The following is a 22,487-nucleotide window of genomic DNA, read 5'->3' as shown; positions in this document are numbered from 1 at the left end:
AATATTTATTGCTACATATCTATATTTATAATATAAATTTATTATTAAAATAAAATTGAAATATTAAATATATTCATAATTTATTATATTATTAAATATAAGTAATTAAATTTGTATGTTTAATAGTATTGAATATTACAGTATTTAATTTTAATATTTTAATATTTAAAAATTAAATTATTAATATAATAATATAAAGTTTTTCTAATTATTTTCATATAAAAATAAAATTACTTATAAATGAGTTATCTTTCATAAAATAATTTATTATTCTATTACAGAAAAATTAACTTATTTTCCGTTAATATGTAATTTATTTTCTATTCATGAAATAAATATAAAAATATTTTTGTAAATTATTTTCATGAAACAAATAAAGTTAGACCGATAAATTCAAAGAAATCGTATAAATTGCGTTTGCGATTGACGTGTTAGGCTAGATTTTCAGATGTAAATATAATATATTTTAAAATTTATTTATGTATTTAGAGGAAGATTGTAAATATCAAATATAAAATATTTTAAACTTTGTTGATGCATTTGGAGTTTTGTAAACGCTCATGTTTGAATATGTTTTTAAGGAAAATGAAGATTTAGCGTAACTTGGGAAGAACACCCCAATGGTAATTGTATTGTTTTTAAGGTTTATATTTTATTTTCACAAGTCCCCTCTCATTTTTCTCTCTTATTTTTTCTCTTGTGACCTATATATTTTTTACTTAATCATTCTAAGCATGGTTTTTCCGTGAATTATAAAGCTTAAAAAATAATAAATAATAAATAAAATAAAAAACACATCAAATTCAATGGAAGGTGGTGACAAAGTTTTTTTTTTTACTTAATCACAATTTTAAAATAAAAATTCGGGTATACAATTAGTTTTCAAGTTTGAGTTCAAAGATTTCTTTTAAAATCAAGGCTCATTCTTGTAAATTTTTAAAAAATTATATATATATATTTTTTAAAATGACTTTTTTAGAAATTTAATCATTAGAACACGGGCAAAAAAGTGTTGATAAGCGATTTAATAAAACACACTGAGTAGGATGTATTTTTCTGACTTTCTCCTAAAAATAACGCCAACTCAGCACGTTTTAGTAAAATCGGACCATTCCCATTATTTAAAAAAAAGGTGGCTCATTTCTGTATTTTTTTTTAGAAATGGGCTTTTTTTGGTCAACTGGCCTTAATATTCAATATGATATTTTAGTTTTTTTCCTATTTTGGTATTTTTTCAGTTTAATACTTGAGTTTTGTTTTTATCTCAATTGAGTACTTAAGTTTAGTTTCGATATAGATTTGCTATCTGAGTTTCTTTTTTTGGTGTGTTTCAATTAAGTATTTATGTTTTTTTTACTACAGTACACACGTCAAACATTTATTGGACTACATGTCATCTATTTTGTGCACCAAATCAAACATTAATACTAAACTCAAATATGAAATTAAAAAAAAAAAATTGAACTCAATAGAAAATTGATTCTTCTCTTCGCGCGCGGAGGCACCCTTTCCACCAACTTTCATTGCATCACAACCCTCTGATCTCAATGAAGTGCAATATAACATATCGATATTGGAATTTTACTTCCCATTTTAAAATTATGGATATTCTTTTATATATATTTGTAGTATAACTTTTAATTTTAATAATATATATATTAATACAGCAATAAGTGTTAAGTATAATGATAAATCATGTTATATTTTTAGAGAAACAACTCATGTTCGAATTTTAAAAATATATTATTTAGAAGGATAATCACGAACTTCAAAAAGATTAATTTTCATCAATCGTAAAGCTTCTACAATAAGAAACATATAAATACTATAGACAATATTAGTAAGAAAGATAATCACAAATATCAAAAATTATTTTTCATGAATCATAAAACGAACATAAATGATACTTTTTTATTCTACCAATATATATATACTCACATAAAATATATTAAAATACATACAAAATACTGGGGTCACATATTTTGAATTATTAACTAGGTTAAATTACTTAATTGGATGATTATGTTTTATTTTTTATATAATTGTAAAAATATTAAAATAAAAAGATTTATAATTCATTTAAATTGAGGTAAACTATATAAATGGTCATCTAACTATACCTATTTTTCTGTTTTGGTCACCAACTTTAAAATCACTCGTCATTAAATTGATAATTAAAAGTCTTTTTCTAATTGGTATAATAACATATTTAGTCCTCAATACTTACATATTCTATCAATTTGATCATCAAACTTTCTAACCAAAGCTTTCAATTGTTAAAAAGAGACATTTCATATCTATTAATTATTTTATTTATGGTTGAAATTATCCAATTTGGTACATAGCCCTTTTGGAATTAAATGTATCTTTATCTATGAACTTTCTATGTCAAGGTGAATTCTTTTTTTATTCGTTTACATTTCCTTAAATTCCTTTGTTTTTTGAGCAGAGATTTTGGCAGATAAATACCTAATTGCTGGAACTAGGCTATAATCATTTACAAATTCATTATTTATTATCTTTTTTTTGTGTGTGAAAATTTCATTTTGTATGCTTGAGTTTGAACTTTTAAACATGTAATTTTGATATATTGTTTTTCAATAATCATGTGTTAGTTTGTTGAACCCATAAATCAAAATTTAAAAACTTGATAATATTGAACTTTTTTTGTTTAATTTGTATGTTTATTTGTTTATGACGTGAAAATAATATAAAACTCTGAAGCTTATGGTAAAACGGCCCTTAAAGTGGACTACCTTTTTTAACTTTGTGTTTTCTATCTTGGTCCATATATTGTACCATATGTTAGGAAGTAAAATGTTCAAATTTTGCATTTTTGTTAGTGAAAATTGCTTGATTTTGGGTTGTTTAGCTTTGTTACTATTTGCATTCTTATTTGTGTTGTTTTCTTGATAATTATGATATCTCTTTTAAGGTACATAGAATTAGGATTACATTGATAGAATTTGTAAATGTGAATGGTTATATTTATTGTTATGATCAAATTGATAAAATTATATAAATATTGATGACTAAATTTGTTACTGTACCAGTTAAAAAAATACTTTTCGTTGTCAATTTAACAACCAGTGACCAAAATAGGGAAGAATTTAAACATGAGTGTCTAAATTGAAAATTTTTAAAGTTACATAACTAAAACAAAAACGCGAACATAATTAAGTGACATTTTATATTATATAAATCTTATACTAATCGGTATGTTTGGTACATACTATTGTAAGTCGGTATTTGCATAGACAAATCTATACATAGCAAAAATTCAATCAAAATAATCTTAAATTGTTTTATATCAATTTAATATCGAAAATAATACGTATATGGTATGGTCAGTACTGATATCGACCTTCTTGGTGATTTATCAAAAGCACTCTCATCAATATTTCTATAGTTTTTGCCGCCTCCCCCCCTTCTTCTCGTATGCACGTTAGGGTGAATTTTGTTTGGTTGGATGTTTCTTTTCTGAAACTGTTCATGAAATAATGTTCTTCTTTTTTTTATATTAAATTTGAATTTGAGTTTGTTGATATATGATATCAGAAGATCTTAAGGTGGAAGAAGCATAAAAGAATGAGATCATAGAGCGAAGTGTTTAGAGTCGAACTTGGTCGAATTATGATATATTTTATTATAATTATATAATAAAGTTTATTTTATGGATTTTAGACATTATTGAGTAAAATTTCAGAATATTTTTCATAAATATTTATAAAAATTAAGTAAATAAAAACAACCAATAACTCTAGCATAGTATTTAAAATTATATAAAATTTCAAATTATCCCATTATTTTTAATATAAAATGTTTATTTTAAGTAAAAATAAAATTAATTAAAAATATTACATGTCAAAATTCGTTCAAACATCATGATTCAAATATTCACTTTTTTTTTTTTAGAATTTAATGTGCATTTGATTCACTTTCCTTCTCTCATCACACTTTACGGTTTGACCATTTCCTCTAAGAGTATATAAACCATTATTTCAATCAGGTTTTAAATTTAACTGATTTAATCAACCATTGTATAAAATAATTGAACAAATCAACTTATATAGTGTAAACTGACATAACTGAACCTACTTAACATGATTTAACTAACTTAAAATAAATATATTATAAATTATTTATTTAAATTAAATATTTTATTAAATATTTTAAAATAATGAACATACTAATGTATTTAACCAATTTAACCAACTTAATTGACTTGTATATTATAAACTATAAATAAATTTAAAATAGGCTAAAGGGGTATATAAGCCCTTGAATTTTCGTGAAAATATCAATTAAGTTTCTTCACGAAAATCGCTCAATTAAGTCCTCAAACTCTCGAATTCCATCAATTAAATCATTTGACCAATTTTTTCTGTCTTTGACAGTTAGAGCCTTTACGTGACCGTTAATGACGCTGATTTGGCACTCCATGTCAACGACAATCGTTGATGTGGCAATGTCATGTTAGCAAAAATTAAAATATCAATTTTTAAAAATAAAAAATAAAAGATTTTTTTACTTTTTACTAGAATGAACTTGGACAATAATTTGTGCGGTGCATTCATTTCAAAACTTAATTTTTAAATTAAAAATCTTTTTTAAATTATTTTTAAATTTTATAAAATTTTAAAACATTATAAAATTTATAAAAATATTAAATAAAATTTAAAAGTTAAAAAATAAAAATTAATAAAAACAGTTTAAAAGTTAAGTACAAAATGAATCTGGACAAATGGTTATCCAAATTTAGTGTGAATCTAGACAACCATATGTCCAGTATCATTAAAGAGTATTTTTAAATTATATAAAGTTTTAAAAATCTTAAACATTATTTTTATTTAAGAATATGATATAATAATTTCAATATGATAGTGACAAATCGAATGGCACTATCGAAGGATAAAAAATTTCAATAATTTATTTAATTTATTTTGATGTTTTGAAATTTAAAATTTCAATACTAAAAAATTTAGAGCTGATAGCAAGATAAATTTGTATTTTTAATGTATTTATTTTTGGCTAATTATCGGATAAAATGCTATTAAATATAGATTTTTCTTATCAGAAATAAGGTTGCTGTGCTGAATTCAAATTCTTACAAAAATGGGCTAAATTGGAAACAAAAGCAGAAAGGAGGGCTTGATTGAAAGATTGAAGATACAAAGATGACTGGATAAAGATTGAAGGGTTGAAGATTTTTTTTAAAGTGACTAGATAAAGAATGAATGATTTTTATATTGTTACAACTCTATAATTAGTTTAAATTTGATTTTAAATTTTGAATTATTTAGTGATAATATTTAGAATTATTTAGTGATAATATTTAGAAAAAATCCAACTAACTTTTAGCACTAAAAATATGTATAAATACCTAAGAGCTACACTCAATTGAACACACACTTTTGGTTTTAGCATTTAATAAAATTTTTTAGTTTTTTCCCTTTCTTGCGTCATATTCAATTCTCTGTTTCATTTTTTTTTTCTTTTGTTTTCAACCTTTTGGTTTAGTTGCCTTCCAATGCCTTTTTCCTTTCTACTCTCCAAAATTCCATTTAAACTATTTATTTTTAAATATGATTTTTTCCATAATTAACTAAACTTTTTTTAGCCTTAGCCCGGTTATCACTTCGACAAAGTAATCATGAGATATGAACCCACACTAAATACTTTGCAATTCAGTATTTGCTATCTCTCCGGTATATGGGATAGTACAAATTCGTCCCTCAAAGTTGATTCAATTTCAATTCAAAAAGCGCACATTGAGCTGAAATCGTTTGGCGTACAATTGGGAAGTTGAGTTGGCGGTACTGTATTCAAAATTCCGCGAACAAATTGGCATGTTCAATTAGAAAAAGCTAGTTGGATTATGTCAAGGGAGATAGTGATCAGATTTAAACAACCCACACGGTTGAAGTCGTTAGTTTGAGTTGGGCTTTTCAGATCACAAGGCTGTCGAAGTCTTAAATTATGGGTACATGCCACGTGGTTGGAAATTTGACAAGGGTATATTTGCAGGTGATACCGGAATTGACTACGAAAGGAAAAGTTGACAGTTTCAGGGATCCTCGATTGTTATTACCAGCCTATCGCTTGTAAGGGAAAATCTGTTTGAAGGATCAATTTAAGATTGAAGTACACCAAGGCTAAAGCTAAGCTTAAAAATATTTTACTTACCAATTTATTTTATTTTCTTAAATTTATTTTTGCATTTTCGAATTTGTTTTTATTTTATTTTATTACACTTTATATTTCCTTATTTTATTATCTTAATCAATTTAAATCCCCCATTTTTATTTTTATTTTTTCTCAGTACTACTATGGATAAGTCGTGGGCATGACTGTGACCGTGACAATGAATTTGGTCACAAGAAAAGGCGAAATTAGATAACCAGTGTACCAGCCCGATTTAGACCCTGGTCGAAATAGTGATTTCGAGACCAAAATTCTGAGTCAGAAAAATATTTTAATATTATTTTTCGTGCTTATGATATGTGAATTTATATGTGTAAAATTTTGGTGTGATAATTTTATCGTTTAAGTGGTTAATTTGATAAAAGGATTATATCGCGTAAGTTGCAAAAGTTACCTTCTATAAATTAAAAGTGTTATATCGATATGGTTTAGCAAAGTGAGAGTCCTTGTATGTCAATTATACCATTAATGTTAATGGTGGACAATTATGGACATGATAGGTGAATTTTAATGATTTATAACTAAAAGTTAAAATGGTAAATCATGAAAGAAATATAATAAATTAAAGAAAACAAAAGAAAGTGCATGCAAATTACCTTATTTCAGCTGAATGTTGAAGAAGAAGAAACCATTTTTGGTTCTTTGAGGTTCGACTAATGCATGTTTAATTGGTAAGTGTTTCCTAACTCGATTTTTGATGATTTTTACATTTTTGAGATCGTTGCTTTGTGTTTTATAAAACCCATGCTTTAATTTAAGAAATTGATGGTAATTTTGAAATATGTCATTGATGCTTTAGTGAGCTTTGTGATGATAATTGATGTTATATGAAAGCTTGATGATAAATAAGCATGTTTTGTCTTTGGATTTTGATTAATTTGAGTAATTTGGATTAAATTGTGAAAATGATATTTTGAGGGACTAAAATGAGAAATAATGAAATATGTGGACTTATATGGATTATATGAGTATTCGGCCAAGCATGGGAAGTATGAAATTTTGTGTATTTTATGTATTTGTGAAACAAGGACTAAATTGAATAAATGTGAAATGTTAGAGGCTAAAGGGAAAAATGCCCATTTATGTGTTTTTGTGTGAAATTGAATGATTTGATTAATAAACGAGTTAATTTTGAATACATTTAGATCAAGAAAAGAGGAATTCGAAATTAGATCGGGGGAAGGACAAAGTTATTGAGTAATTGACTTGTCTCGCCATTTTCAAACCCGAGGTAAGTTAGTATGCTATAAGAGCATTATTTCTTTATATAATTAATGCTTTGAGAACGATTAATTTGTATATTTTTAGTTACTAGATTAATGGATAGTATATCGATTGTGAAAACGGCACTTAGTGTGTGAATTATTGATGATAGCACTTAGTGTGCGAAACATCCAGAAATTGCACACCCATGAAGGCACTGAATGTGCGAAACTTTGAGAACAATACTTTGGTTGTAAGACATTGATTATGCAACGACAAACTTAGGGTATGTACAAGTTTAAAAATAAGTTGGTGAAAGGTTTGTTAGAAATCCCGGAAGATGTGTATGTTATTTTAAACTGCTAATGTTTATGTATATATATAGATGAGTTTTTTATCATACTAGTTTACTAAGCTTTAAAAGCTTACTTTGTGTGCTTCCTCTGTGTTTGATAGATATTTAAAGCTAGCTTGGACTCTGGGATCGTCAAGGAACGTCATCATACTATCGAGCGTCTATTTTGGTATCATTTTGAGAGTTGTATATATGGTATACGGCATGTATAGGTTGGTTTCATTTTGTTATGTTTTGTGATATGAATATTAGCTATGAGACTTGGCTTGTAAATATTGGTATGTATGGCCTCTTATGTTAGCCTGAAAGATATGTTTGATGGGTAATTCATATGATGCTTGTATATTGCATATGTGATGGATTAGTTATGAAATGTTGAAATGACTAATTTTGTGGTATAAGGTAATAGAGAAAGTAATAAGTTATGTATTTGAAATTTCTGAAAATTGTGATGATTTTAATACATTGTTTAGATATGTTTTGGTTGTGAAATTAAGTGGTGAGTTGGATGATATTTTGAATGGTTTGTAATATGATTGAATTGGTTGAATTGGTTGCCTATTGATGTATGGAATTGGTATGAAATGTGGTGTTTAGGTATGCTTGATTAAGGGTGAGAAGTGTGGCTTAAACCAAGCCTAACTTCACTCCACATGGCCGAGCACACGGGCGTGTGGGTCGATCATGTGTGAGACATGGCCTTGGTACACGGCCGTGTGACCTTTGGGTACCCTTTCGAATTAAGGTAGTATACCCTATAGTTTTGACACGACTTAGACACACGGGCGTGACTATTAGCCGTGTGAGGCACACGATCTGGCACACGGGCGTGTAGTCGGCCGTGTGACCAAGTCAGTAACCCCCTTAGTTTTCATACGGCCTAGGCACACGGGCATGTGTCCTGGCCACGTGGGTAAGTCAGTATGTATGCATTGTATCCACACGGGCGTGTCTGGTGGCCGTGTAGGGCATACGGTCTGTTCACACAAGCGTGTGACATGTGCAGGTGAGAAAAATTTTTAAGAGTTCTAAAGTTTTTTAATATTATCGGTTTAGTCTCGAACCTTTTTTAAGTATGTTCTAAGGCTTAATAGGGCCTTATAAAGGACAATGTAATTGTGATTGAATGAAATTTGATTATAAATGCATATACATATGATGTGTGTGTGAATGCTGTGTATGGTTCAGTAATACCTCGTAGTCCTATTCTGACGATGAATACGGGTTAAGGGTGTTACATTTTATTGGTATCAGAACTATGTTTTAGTCTGTTCTAGGATTACGATAGCGTTTGTGAGTCTAGCTGTACATGCCATATATATGAAATTAGATAGTGTGATAATTCCTGACCTTTGAAATATGTTTTTCATATAGCAAATAGATTCCGAACGAGAAATAGCTGATGATGTTGAGAGCAATGTACCTGCTCCCGCTCAAGGGACAGCGCCAGCTAAATCTAGGCTGAATCTAGGCCGATATCAAGTAGTCAGGGAGGAGAGACTAAGCAAGCCTTCTTCCAAATGATGATTGAGTGGTTCACGAATTTTGTACGAACGAATCTGGCTGTTCAACAACCTCCACCCCCACCTATTCCTCAACAAGTCTCGACTGTGCCACAAGTATTAGACCCGATTCCATTGAATAAGCCACCTGTCGATAAGATTCGTAAACACGGGGCTAAAGAGTTTCGGGCTACGGTTGATGATGATGCTAAAAGGGCTGAGTTCTGGCTTGATAACACTATTCGAGTGTTCGATGAGTTGTCCTGTACACCGGATGAGTGTATTAAATATGTAGTATCTTTGCTTAGAGACAATGCATATCACTGGTGGAAAATTTTGACATCGGCGGTTCCTAGGGAACGAATTACCTGAGAATTCTTTCAGATCGAGTTCCGAAAGAAGTACATAAGATAGAGATTCCTCGATCAGAAAAATAAAGAGTCTCTGGAATTGAAACAAGGCCGGAGGACTATAACAGAGTACGAAAGAGATATTGTACGTTTAAGCAAGTATGCTCGGGAATACGTGTCTACGGAAGAGATTATGTGCAAAAGATTTTTTGATGGATTGAACAAAGATATAAAGCTATTAGTCGAGATACTTGAGTTGAAAGAATTCGTAGTACTAGTCGAGAGAGCCTGTAAAGCCGAAGATCTCAGTAAAGAAAAAAGAAAAGCTGATTTAGAGGCTAGAGATTTGAAGAAGCGATCGATGAACAAATCTTATCATTCCTCGTCAAGGAAATCTAAAAATTTCAATGATTGATCGACAGTTTCAGCGCGACATCAGATTAGAGATCGTGGAAAACAATATACCAATCCTAAAGCTCAGAATACTTCAGTATCGAGCATTGGTAATGCAATGTATGAAAAGCCTGAGTGTAAACAATGTGGAAGGCGGCATTTTAGAGAGTGCTGGGGAAAAATTAATAGCCGAGCTTGTTATAGTTGTGGTTCTCGAGATCACTTCATAAAAGATTTCCCAGAGTTAGCTTAAAAAGATAATACTCAGAACATGAGGTCGAGTAACACTGCAACTAGAAGTAGACCATCGAAAAACACAGGAAATGCGAGTGGTGGTAGAGGTGTGATGCTAGACACTGCAGCGAGATCTGATGCTAGAGCATTTGCACGAGCTTATGCTATACGAGTACGAGAAGAAACATCATCTCTAGATATTGTTACCAGTAGTTTTATTCTTTATGATACTAAAGTTATTGCATTGATAGATCCAGGGTCTACTCATTCGTATATATGTGTTAATTTAGTATCCAGTAAGACTTTGCCTGTAGAGTCTACTGAAATAGTAATTAGAGTATCGAACCTCTTAGGTAAGTGTGTATTAGTTGATAAAGTGTGCAAGAATCGTCCATTGATGATTCGGGGTAATTGCTTTCTGGCCGATTTGATGTTGTTACCATTTGGCGAGTTTGACATAATCCTGGGTATGGATTGGCTAACGAAGCATGATACTGTAGTGAATTGCAAACAGAAGATGATTGATTTGAGATGTCAGAATAATGAGATTATCCGTATTGAGTCAGATGATATAAATGGTTTACCGGCAGTGATATCTTTGATGTTAGCTCAGAAATATGTGAAAAAAAAGTTATGAAGCTTACTTGGCGTATGTGCTTGATAGTAAAGTGACTGAAAAAAAGATTGAATCAGTACCAGTTGTGTGCGAATATCCTGATATGTTTTCTGAAGAATTACCGAGTTTACCTCCTATCCGAGAAGTAGAGTTTAGTATTGAGTTAGTGCCGGGAACGACTCCGATATCGATAGCTCTATACAGAATAACATCGACTGAACTAAAAGAGTTGAAAGCTCAGTTGCAAAAATTGACAGATAGAGATTTTGCTAGAACGAGTTTTTCTCCCTGGGGTGCACCAGTTTTATTTTTGAAAAAGAAAGACGGAACTATAAGAATGTGTATCGACTATAGGCAACTCAATAAGGTGACTATAAAGAATAAATATCCGTTGCCACGGATTGGCGACTTGTTCGATCAGCTAAAAGGGGCTATAGTGTTTTCTAAGATAGATTTGAGATTAGGCTATTACCAGTTGCGAGTAAAAGACTTAGACATTCCGAAAACTACTTTCTGAACGAGGTACGGACATTATAAGTTTTTAGTTATGCCTTTCAGATTAACGAATGCACCTGCTGTGTTTATGGATTTGATGAACAGAATTTTCAGACCCTATTTAGATCGATTTGTTGTCGAATTCATTGATGACATTTTGATTTATTCGCGTGATGAAATTGAACATACCAAGCACCTGAGAATAGTACTATAGACTTTGCGAGATAAGCAGTTATATGCGAAATTTAGCAAATGTGAATTTTGGTTGCGAGAAGTCAGTTTTCTGGGACATATTGTGTCAGCATTTGGTATCCAAGTTGATCCAAGCAAGATTTCGGCTATTTTGGATTGGAAGCCTCCGAGAAATGTTTTTGAAGTCCACAGTTTTCTGGGATTTACTGGTTATTATTGACGGTTTGTAAAAGGCTTTTCTATGATTGCGACTCCGTTGACTAAATTGCTTTAGAAAGATGTGAAATTCGAATGGGCTGAAAAGTGTTAGAAAAGTTTTGATCAGTTGAAAACTTTGTTGATTGAAGCTCCGGTGTTGGTACAACCTGAATCGGGTAAAGAATTTGTGATCTATAATAATGCTTCATTGATTGGTCTGGGATGTGTTTTGATGCAAGAAGGCAAAGTCATTGCCTATGCTTCGAGACAGTTAAAACCGCATGAAAAGAACTATTCGACGCATGATTTTGAGTTGGTTGCGATTGTGTTCGCTTTGAAGATTTGGCGCCACTATCTATTTGGTGAAAAATGTCACGTGTTTTCAAATCATAAAAGCCTGAAATACCTAATGACTCAGAAAGATTTGAATCTACGTCAGAGAAGATGGTTGGAACTATTAAAAGATTATGAGCTTGTAATTGATTATCATCCGGGAAAAGCGAATGTTGTTGTTGATGCTCTAAGTCAAAAATCATTGTTTGTTCTGCGTGCGATGAATGCTTAATTATGTATGTCTGATGATGGTTCGATTCTAGACGAATTGAAAGCAAGACCATTGTTTTTACAGCAAATTATCGAAGCTCAGAAGATTGATAATGAGATTTTAGCTAAACGAGCTCAATGTAAATTAGATTATGATTCATAATTCAGAGTTGATAAAGATGATTATTTGATATTCCAAGATTCGAATTTGTGTTCCAAGAAATTTAGAGTTAATTCAGATGATTTTGGATAAAGCTCATAACAGTCGATTATCTTTACATCCGAGTAGTACGAAAATGTATAATGATTTGAAACAGTATTACTAGTGGTCTGGAATGAAAAGAGATATCTCCAACTTTGTTTCGAAATGTTTAGTCTGTCAGCAAGTAAAAGCCAAGCATTAGGTACCTTCTGGATTACTTCAGCCAATTATGATACCTGAATGGAAGTGGGACAGAGTCACGATGGATTTTGTATCTGGTTTACCATTGTTATTGAGCAAGAAAGATGCAATCTGGTTTATTATGGATAGATTGACTAAATCAGCTCATTTTGTTCTGGTTCACACAGATTACTCGCTTGATAAGCTAGCTGAATTGTATGTTTTTCAAATTGTGAGATTACATAGAGTACTTATTTCTATTGTTTCGGACAGAGATCCGAGGTTTACATCGTGCTTTTGGAAGAAACCGCAATATGCACTAAGTACAAAACTACACTTTAGTACTGCATTTCACCCGCAGACGGATGGTCAATCTGAGCGTATCATTCAGACTCTTGAGGATATGTTGAAATGTTGTATTCTTGAGTTTGAAGGTACGTGGGAACGATACTTGCCACTGATTGAATTTGCATACAATAATAGCTTTCAATCGAGTATTAAAATGGTTCATTATGAAGCTTTGTACGGTCGGAAATGTCGAACACTGTTATACTGGACAGAACTTAATGAGATTAAGATCCATGGGGTTGATTTGGTCAGAGAAACGGAAGAAAAAGTAAAAATGATTTGAGAAAGTTTGAAAACAACAATAGATCGTCAGAAATCATATGCGGATTTGAAACAAAAAGATATAGAGTTTCAGATAGGGGATAAAGTATTTTTGAAAGTCTCGCCATGGAAGAAAATACTCAGATTCGGTCGTAAATGTAAATTGTGTCCTAGATTTATAGGGCCATATGAGATAATTGAGTGTATTGGGCCGATTGCGTATAGATTGTTGTTGCTACCTGAGTTAGAAAAGATCCATAATGTATTCCATCTTTCGATGCTTCGTCGATATCGGTTAGATCCTTCGCATGTGATTAATCCGTCAAAGATTGAGATTTAGCCTGATATGACATATGAGGAAGAACCGATTTGTATTTTGGCTCATGAGGTTAAAGAATTGAGAATAAGAAAATTTCTTTAGTGAAAGTGTTGTGGGATCGGCACGGGGTTGAAGAAGCCACGTGGATTCCGAAGATACTATGAGGAAACAATATCCAAACCTATTCACCAGTAAGATTTTTGGGGACGAAAAGCCCTAAGGGGGAAGAGTTGTAACAACTAGATTTAGACCCTAGTCGAAATAGTAATTTCGGGACCACAAATCTGAGTCAGAAAAATATTTTAATATTATTTTCCGTGCTTATGATCTGTGAATTTATATGTGTGAAATTTTGGTGTGATAATTTTATCGTTTAAGTGGTTAATTTGAGAAAAGGATTAAATTACGTAAGTTGCAAAAGTTACCTTCTATAAATTAGAGTGTTATATTGATATGGTTTAGCAAAGTAAGAGTCCTTGCATGTCAATTATACCATTAATGTTAATGGTGGACAATTATGGACATGTTAGGTGAATTTTAATGATTTATAACTAAAGGCTAAAATGGTAAATCATGAAATAAATATAGTAAATTAAAGAAAACAAAAGAAAGTGCATGCAAATTACCTTGTTTCAGCCGAATGTTGAAGAAGAAGAAACCATTTTTGGTTCTTTGAGGTTCGGCTAATGTATGTTTAATTGGTAAATGTCTCTTAACTCGATTTTTTATGATTTTTATGTTTTTGAGATCGTTGCTTTGTGTTTTATAAAACTCATGCTTTAATTTAAGAAACTGATGGTAATTTTGAAATATGCCATTGATGCTTTAGTGAGCTTTGTGATGATAATTTATGTTATATGAAAGCTTGATGATAAATAAGCATGTTTTATCTTTGGATTTTGATGAATTTGAGTAATTTGGATTAAATTGTGAAAATGATATTTTGATGGACAAAAATGAGAAATAATGAAATATGTGGACTTATATGGACTATATGAGTATTTGGCCAAGCATGGGAAGTATGAAATTTTGTGTATTTTATGCATTTGTGAAATAAGGACTAAATTGAATAAATGTGAAATGTTAGGGGCTAAAGTGCAAAATTCCCCTTTATGTGTTTTTGTGTGAAATTGGATGATTTGATGAATAAGTGAGTTAATTTTGAATACATTTAGATCAAGAAAAGAGGAATTTGAAATTAGATCGGGGGAAGGACAAAGTTATCGATTAATTGACTTGTCTGGCCATTTTCAAACCTGAGGTAAGTTAGTATGTTATAAGAGCATTATTTCTTTATATAATTAATGCTTTGAGAACGGTTAATTTGTATATTTTTGGTTACTATATTGATGGATAGTATATCGATTGTGAAAACGGCACTTAGTGTGTGAATTATTGAGGATGACACTTACTGTGCGAAACATCCAGAAATAGCACTTAGTGTGCAAATTATTGAAGATGGCACTTATTGTGCGAGTTATCCAGGATGGCACTTAGTGTGCAATACATCTGTGAAGGCACTGAGTGTACGAAACTTCGAGAACAATATTTTGGTTGTAAGACATTGATTATGCAACGACAAACTTCGAGTATGTACAAGTTTAAAAATAAGTTGGTGAAAGGTTTGTTAGAAATCCCGGAAGATGTGTATGTTATTTATGTAACACCCAGTACCCGAGACCGTTTCCGGAGTCGAACACGAGGTGTTAACGGACTTAATTCATTAATTAAACATTTCATACAATTCATTTTAAAAATTTCAGACAAAAGTGGCTAAGCGCATCACGATCGCTTTAAAATCATATCTCGAGTTACAAAACTCGAAATCTTCCGTAAATTTTTCCTGAAACTAGACTCATATATATATCTACTAATTTTTTCTAGAATTTTGGTTAGGCCAATTAGTACAGTTTATTAGTTAAAGTCTCCCATGTTTCAGGGTTCAACTACTCTGACCTCTGTGTATTACGAATCAGATATCTCCCTGTACAGAGCTTCAATGACTATGCCGTTTGTTTCTAATAAAACTAGACTCAATAAGGAATCTGTACATATAAAGTGTGATTTCTAATTATCTTTGTAAAATTTATGGTGAATTTCCAAAGTCAGAACAGGGGATCCAGAAATCGCTCTGGCCCTGTTTCACAAAAATTTAAACATCTCATAAAATATAGCTCATATACCTGTTTCGCTTATTCCATATGAAAATAGACTCATCAAGCTTCGATTCCATAACTTATTCATTATTTAATTCCATTTCTACTATTTTTAGTGATTTTTTAAACTCACGTCACTACTGCTGTCTGAATCTATTTTATGGTAAATTTTACCTATTTCATGGTTTCCATGGATTAGCTAGCAATTTGACATACATAATACCAAATATGATCATGATTAGCCATTCCAATGGCTAATCATTACCAAGCATTTCTATTTCCATACCACTCAATAACCATATCATAAGACCATATATACAAAATGATTATAATGCTATACATGCCATACTCAAAATATACAAGCCATTATGCCAAGATGGTATACGGATAGTGTGGCGTGCCTCCAACCGTTTTCGATTTCGAGCTGGCTTGTCAACACTACAAGGAATGAAAAGGAGGAGTAAGCATAAATGCTTAGTAAGCTCACATGCAAATAGCAAGTAACATAACCATATAAGCAAACATAAAACATCATTTGCATAATCATCACCAAGACATTCATATCACCTTTTCATTTATCATCTTACCATATTGTTGTTATATTGAGTTTTCAACCCGAGGGTTAAGTGCATACCTGTTCAAAGTATCCATTTCACAACACTTACCAATACGTCCCTTTCATCTTGAGTATTCCTCCATTTGAGTAGAACTTTACCCGTTGAACACATCGAATATAATTGGATACATGGAAAGTTTGCACATAAATGCCACATATGTAGCCAAGCTACCATGTAACCCGCCCATAAGTGAACTCGGACTCAACTCAACGAGCTCGGGCGTTCGCATCCATAAGTGAACTCGGACTCAACTCAACGAGTTCGGATGCCTAGTTACATCTCACGAACTCGGACTCAACTCAACGAGTTCGGACGCTCGCATCCATAAGTGAACTCGGACTCAACTCAACGAGTTCGGATGCCCAAATATCCCAGTGACATGTCACTTGTATCCTAATCCATTCCTAAGGTTCAACGGACCTTTTTCCCAATCATGTGTCTCAACCATCTTCTACGGAATGCCGATATCGATACTCGGTAGTATTTCACATTTTCCAAGTATATCACATAATTTGACATATTATCAAACAATTATCACAAGTATAATATTTCATAATAATTATCATATCATTTAAAAACATTAAAACATTTAAAATAATAACTATGTTACCAACATTTACATATGAACTTACCTCGTATGCGAAAATGGCTATTTTACCATTTCGTCCACAACTTGGTATTTTCCCCATTTTAGCCCGAATTTCAAGTTTCCTTGCTCTATCATTTAAAATATAGTCTAATTAGGACTCACATTATTCAAATTGACCCAAAATCATATTTAGGAAAAATTACAATTTTGCCCTAAACTTTTGCATATTTACACTTTTGCCCCAAAGCTCGTAAATTAAAATTCAGCCTATTTTCTTATGTTTTATGACATGCTGATCATTTTTCCCTTCTATGGCAACATCAAATTCTCACTCTAACATGTACTTATGACTATTAGGTATTTTTACCGATTAAGCCTTTTTGCTCGTTTTCACTTAAAACCGAGTAGCACAAGTTGTCTAACATAATTTAAAACCTCATATTCTATCATAAAACACCAAAATACACAAATTTCACCTATGGGTATTTTTCCAAATATAAACCCTAGGTTAAATTATTGCTAGCATAAGCTAAATCGAGCTACGGACTCCAAAACGTAAAAATCATTAAAACGAGGCTAGAACGGACTTACAATCGAGCTTGGAAGCTTGAAAACCCTAGCCATGGTTTCTCCTTGCTATATTCGGCCATGGGGTTGAAGATGAGCAAAATTGGCTTTTAATTTTGTATTTTAATTCATTTTACCCTAAATGACCAAAATGCCCTTACTACTAAACTTTCCAAAATTCCATCCATGTCCAATTTTTTGTCCATAGACTTAGAAATTGGTAAAATTACTCTTTAAGGACCTCTAATTAATAATCTAATTCAATTTTATGCAAAATACTTCTAGAACACAAGTTTTGCAATTTATTCAATTTAGTCCCAAATTTCAAATTAAGCACTTTATGCATAAAATTTCTTCACGAAATTTTCACACAATCATGCAATCATATCATAGACCTTAAAATATTCATAAAATAATTATTTCTATATCGGATTTTGTGGTCACGAAACCACTATTCCGACTAGGCCCAAAATCAGGATATTACATTTTAAACTGCTAATGTTTATGTATATATATAGATGAGTTTTTATCATACTAGCTTACTAAGATTTAAAAGCTTACTTTGTGTGCTCTCTGTGTGTTTGATAGATATTTAAAGCTAGCTCAGACTTGGGGATCGTCAAGGAACGTCATCACACTATCGAGAGTCTATTTTGGTATTATTTTTAGAGTTGTATATATGGTCTATGGCATTTATAGGTTACTGTCATTTTGGTATGTTTTGTGATATGAATATTAGCCATGAGACTTGGCTTGTAAATATTGGTATGTATGGCCTCTTATGTTGGCCTAAATGATATGTTTGATGTGTAATTCATGTGATGCTTGTATATTGCATATGTGATGAATTAGTTATGAAATGTTGAAATAGCTAATTTTATGGTATAAGGTAATAGAGAAAGTAATAAGTTATGTATTTGAAATTTCTGAAAGTTGTGATGATTTTAATACATTGTTTCGATATGTTTTGGTTGTGAAATTAAGTGGTGAGTTGGATGATATTTTGAATGGTTTGTAATATGATTGAATTGGTTGAATTGGTTGCCTATTAATGTATGGAATTGGTATGAAATGTGGTGTTTAGGTATGCTTGATTAGGGGTAAGAAGTGTGGCTTAAACCAAGCCTAACTTCACTCCACATGGCCGAGCACACGGGCGTGTGGGTCGATCGTGTGTAAGACATGGCCTTGGTATACGGCCGTGTGACCCTTGGGTACCTTTTCAAATTAAGGCAGTATACCCTACAGTTTTGACACGACTTAGACACATGAGCGTAACTATTGGCCGCGTGAAGCACACGGATTGGCACACGAGCGTGTGGCTGGCCATGTGGCCAAGTCAGTAACCCTCTTAGTTTTCATACGAGCGTGTAACCTGGCCGTGTGGGCAAGTCAGTATGTATGCCTTGTATCCATACGGCCTAAGACACAGGTGTGTCTGGTGGCTGTGTGAGGCACACGGCCTGTTCACACGGGCATGTGACATGTGCAGGTGAAAAAATTTTCAAGAGTCCTAAAGTTTTTGAATGTTGTCGGTTTAGTCCTGAACCTCTTTTAAGTATGTTTTAAGGCTTAATAGGGCTTTATAAAAGGACAATGCAATTGTGATTGAATGGAATTTGATTATGAATGCATATACATAGGATGTGTGTGTGAATGTTGTGTATGGTTTGGTAATACCTCGTAGCCCTATTCTGACGATGAATACGGGTTAAGAGTGTTACAACCAGTTTCTGTGGATTCGACCCTACTGCTCTATATTTCAATTTACTGTTATATTTGTCGTAGGAGCTTATATTTGGTGGTTTCGACGCCCATCAAGAACTTTCGACAAGTACTAAACAATAATATTTTTAAAATTATTATTTTAATTTCTACTTCTTTTCACTTTAATTCTTATTTTTTTTTCACTTGGATTAAGACTTAAGAAAAAGTTAGGTAACCAAAATGAAAGTTACCGGAGATGATTTGGTGTGTACGACCAATTGCCATTAATATTTTAGCACTTGGGTGACTAAAATGAAAACACCTTAAAAATTAGATGACGAAATTGTAAGAAATTTTTTAGAGTGACTAAAGACATCCTAAATGTTGGGTCATCACTACCCTAATGTTATGTTTTGTTCAACATAATAGCATAATTATTACAAGACGATTTAGTGTCTTACAATAGAGCATGGGTTTAGTTCACTGAATTTCCAAAACGGTGAATTATTGAATCCAAATTTACTCGGTGAAGTTATTGAATAACCATTCGGTAAAAGGGGTACTGAATGGCTATTCCAACTTCCCTAATGAATGTCATCCATTTTTTTCCTCTCAAAATAGTAATGGTTACCATGAGATAAAATAGGATCATATTGGGAGAGTAGATTTATCCTAAAAAGATTAAGGATATCCTATGAGGGTAATACAGTCATTGGATGAGCATTGATAAAGTAGCTTTCGTAATGGTATGTCATTAAGGAAAGCTTAGTCACGATACTATAATAGAATGACTTTTTGACTAGATGAATTTATAATTAATAAGCGAAAAGATGAAACTTAATTCTAAATCATTTGAGTCCTAATCATATATGTCCAATCTATCCCCGCTAGCTTGTTGAAACAAAAATGAATTGAATGTTGTATCAAATAAACAAAAATGATAAAATTAGATAAATGAGAAACATTAGAAATGAATATGGTGAAATTACGAAAATTAATTTATAGTTTTTAATTTTTAATTAATTAATTAATTGAAGTTTAAAAATAGAATTAAATTAATTGATTATTGTGAATCGGTTGAAGGTGGAAAATTAAATATATTTTCTCATAAATTCTTTTATGGTAAAATTGTAATGATTTTAACAGAATAAGTATTAAATTGAGAAAATTATTTAATTGAGAAATTAAAATATTTATTTAAATTAAAATATGATGTTTAATTTAGAAAATAAAAATATATATTTGATTGGATTGAATTATACAGTACACTTATAATTGAATCCAATACTAGAGATACCAAAAGTTCCTCTTATTGAATATAAGGGACGACAAACCCTAGTATGTTTAACAAGGGTTCTGCCTTCTCTTTCCTAGTTTAATTAGGAGATTATTTTTCTATTAAATAGATATTAAATGCTTCTAATAATTCAATAAGAGTGAAAATTTATTTTAAATATAAATTTTATTTTTCGAGAAAAATAATTCTACTAGTTTTTATTAGAGATGATTTTATTTTGCTACTAAAAGTAAATAATTTCTTATTTTATTTTTATTCGAATTTGTTCAAGTCCACACTTGAAGTAGTTTGTAATATGAAAATAGTGAAAAATGTCATTCAGTTGAAAATCGAGAACCTTTAAGATTTGTCTCACTCAAGCACAAATATATTTTGGAAAAATTTATTATTATAAATATTTAAAGCCGATTATCAAAATTTTATTTTTTTATTGTAAAAAAATCGTTTTTAACCCGAATTTTTTACATCAATATCTCTCTCCACATTTTCCTATTGTTCGAGTTAATTTCGATGTCGCGTACAAGAACCAGGAAAAGAAATCTAGGTCGGGAGTAGTAATTCGAAATCATGAAGCTGGATGTGCAGGCTCGTGTAGCGGTTCATGTAATCCGTTTTGTGATTGATATGCGTTTTAACTGAACAGAACTCGAAGGTGACTCACTGGTGGTTATCCAGAAGCTGTCAAATCGTACCCCTGATAGATCAAGCATTCGGCCTATTATAACAGATGGCAAAGAGCTAGCGGTTGGTTTTACTCAATGCATTTTCAGACATGACAAAAGAGGTAACAAGGTTGCTCATTTAATTGCTAAAGAAGGATTTCATCTGTTAAACAACATCTTTTGGGTAGAAGTACTTGCAGTGGCGCGTGAACAAGTGAGACTCGACCGATGGTGGATTGAACCGCCCGACTGAAGAAGACTGCGGTGTTTCGGGAATGGTGCATGCATGTGAGGATTTTAGAAGCCCCCTTCTTTTGTTCAGTTAATTTCTTCGTCAAGATGATAAAGTCTTTATAAGTTTTCTAGGAAGCTGAAGAAGAGCGGTTTTGTGGGCTATTCTGATACTTTTTCTTCGGCATTTTGATTTCTCATTTTCTGAGAAATGTTTATGCTCTTTATTGTTTGCTGACCATTTCTTAGATTTAAATGGCTAGCCTTTTCAGGTTTCTTTAGTATTAGCCAGTTGTGTGTCGTGGTCACTGTATTCTCTCTTTCTTTAATGAATTGCCGGCGAATATTGAATATATTCTTCAACGATTAAGGTAATATTTTTACATTTTATTCTGATATAATTTTTATTATTTATTAAATATTATTATAAGTTATATTGAAATTTTAACAAATAGTTTATAATATTTTCATATTTTATTAGTAAATATAATATTTTTTTGAAAATATAGTAATATTTCGATATGAAAGAATAAATTTTTTATGAATTATAAAAAAAATAAAGCTCTACAGATAATACGACTAATATCTCAAACCTAGACTATATTTATGTTAATAAGCACAGAAATTTTAAAATTATTATTTTTAATAAAAATTAAATTATTATTATTTTTATGTTATTTCGTAAAATTGTTCTAATGAACCAAACAATATACTAAAATTACTTATCTGTTTTATTTAATCAACCAAACTTATTTCATTTCATTTTATAATAAAAGTCAGATTTTAAATTAATTTATTAGTAATTTACAAGAAACCACTTAATTACACAACCCATGACGTGTAATAAAGGCAGCTTTCTTTTATCCGGAAGTAAAGAAAAACCCAAGGACAAAATGGGCAAAACGGTGAATACATAAACAAATCGAAAGGGTTTGTGAGATCTGCCAAATAGAAAATCCCACGGTAGAAAAGGAAGGCATAAAATTTTAAAATTTGAATGATTTTTTCTATTTTAAAATCTCGATTTAATAAATTAATAATAATATTAGCTCTAAATTTTAAAATT

This window comes from Gossypium arboreum, chromosome 8, assembly GCF_025698485.1.
Source record: "Gossypium arboreum isolate Shixiya-1 chromosome 8, ASM2569848v2, whole genome shotgun sequence".
Lineage (NCBI taxonomy): Eukaryota > Viridiplantae > Streptophyta > Magnoliopsida > Malvales > Malvaceae > Gossypium > Gossypium arboreum.
The sequence above is the reverse complement of the archived record's forward strand: the minus strand, read 5'-3'. Positions refer to the sequence as shown.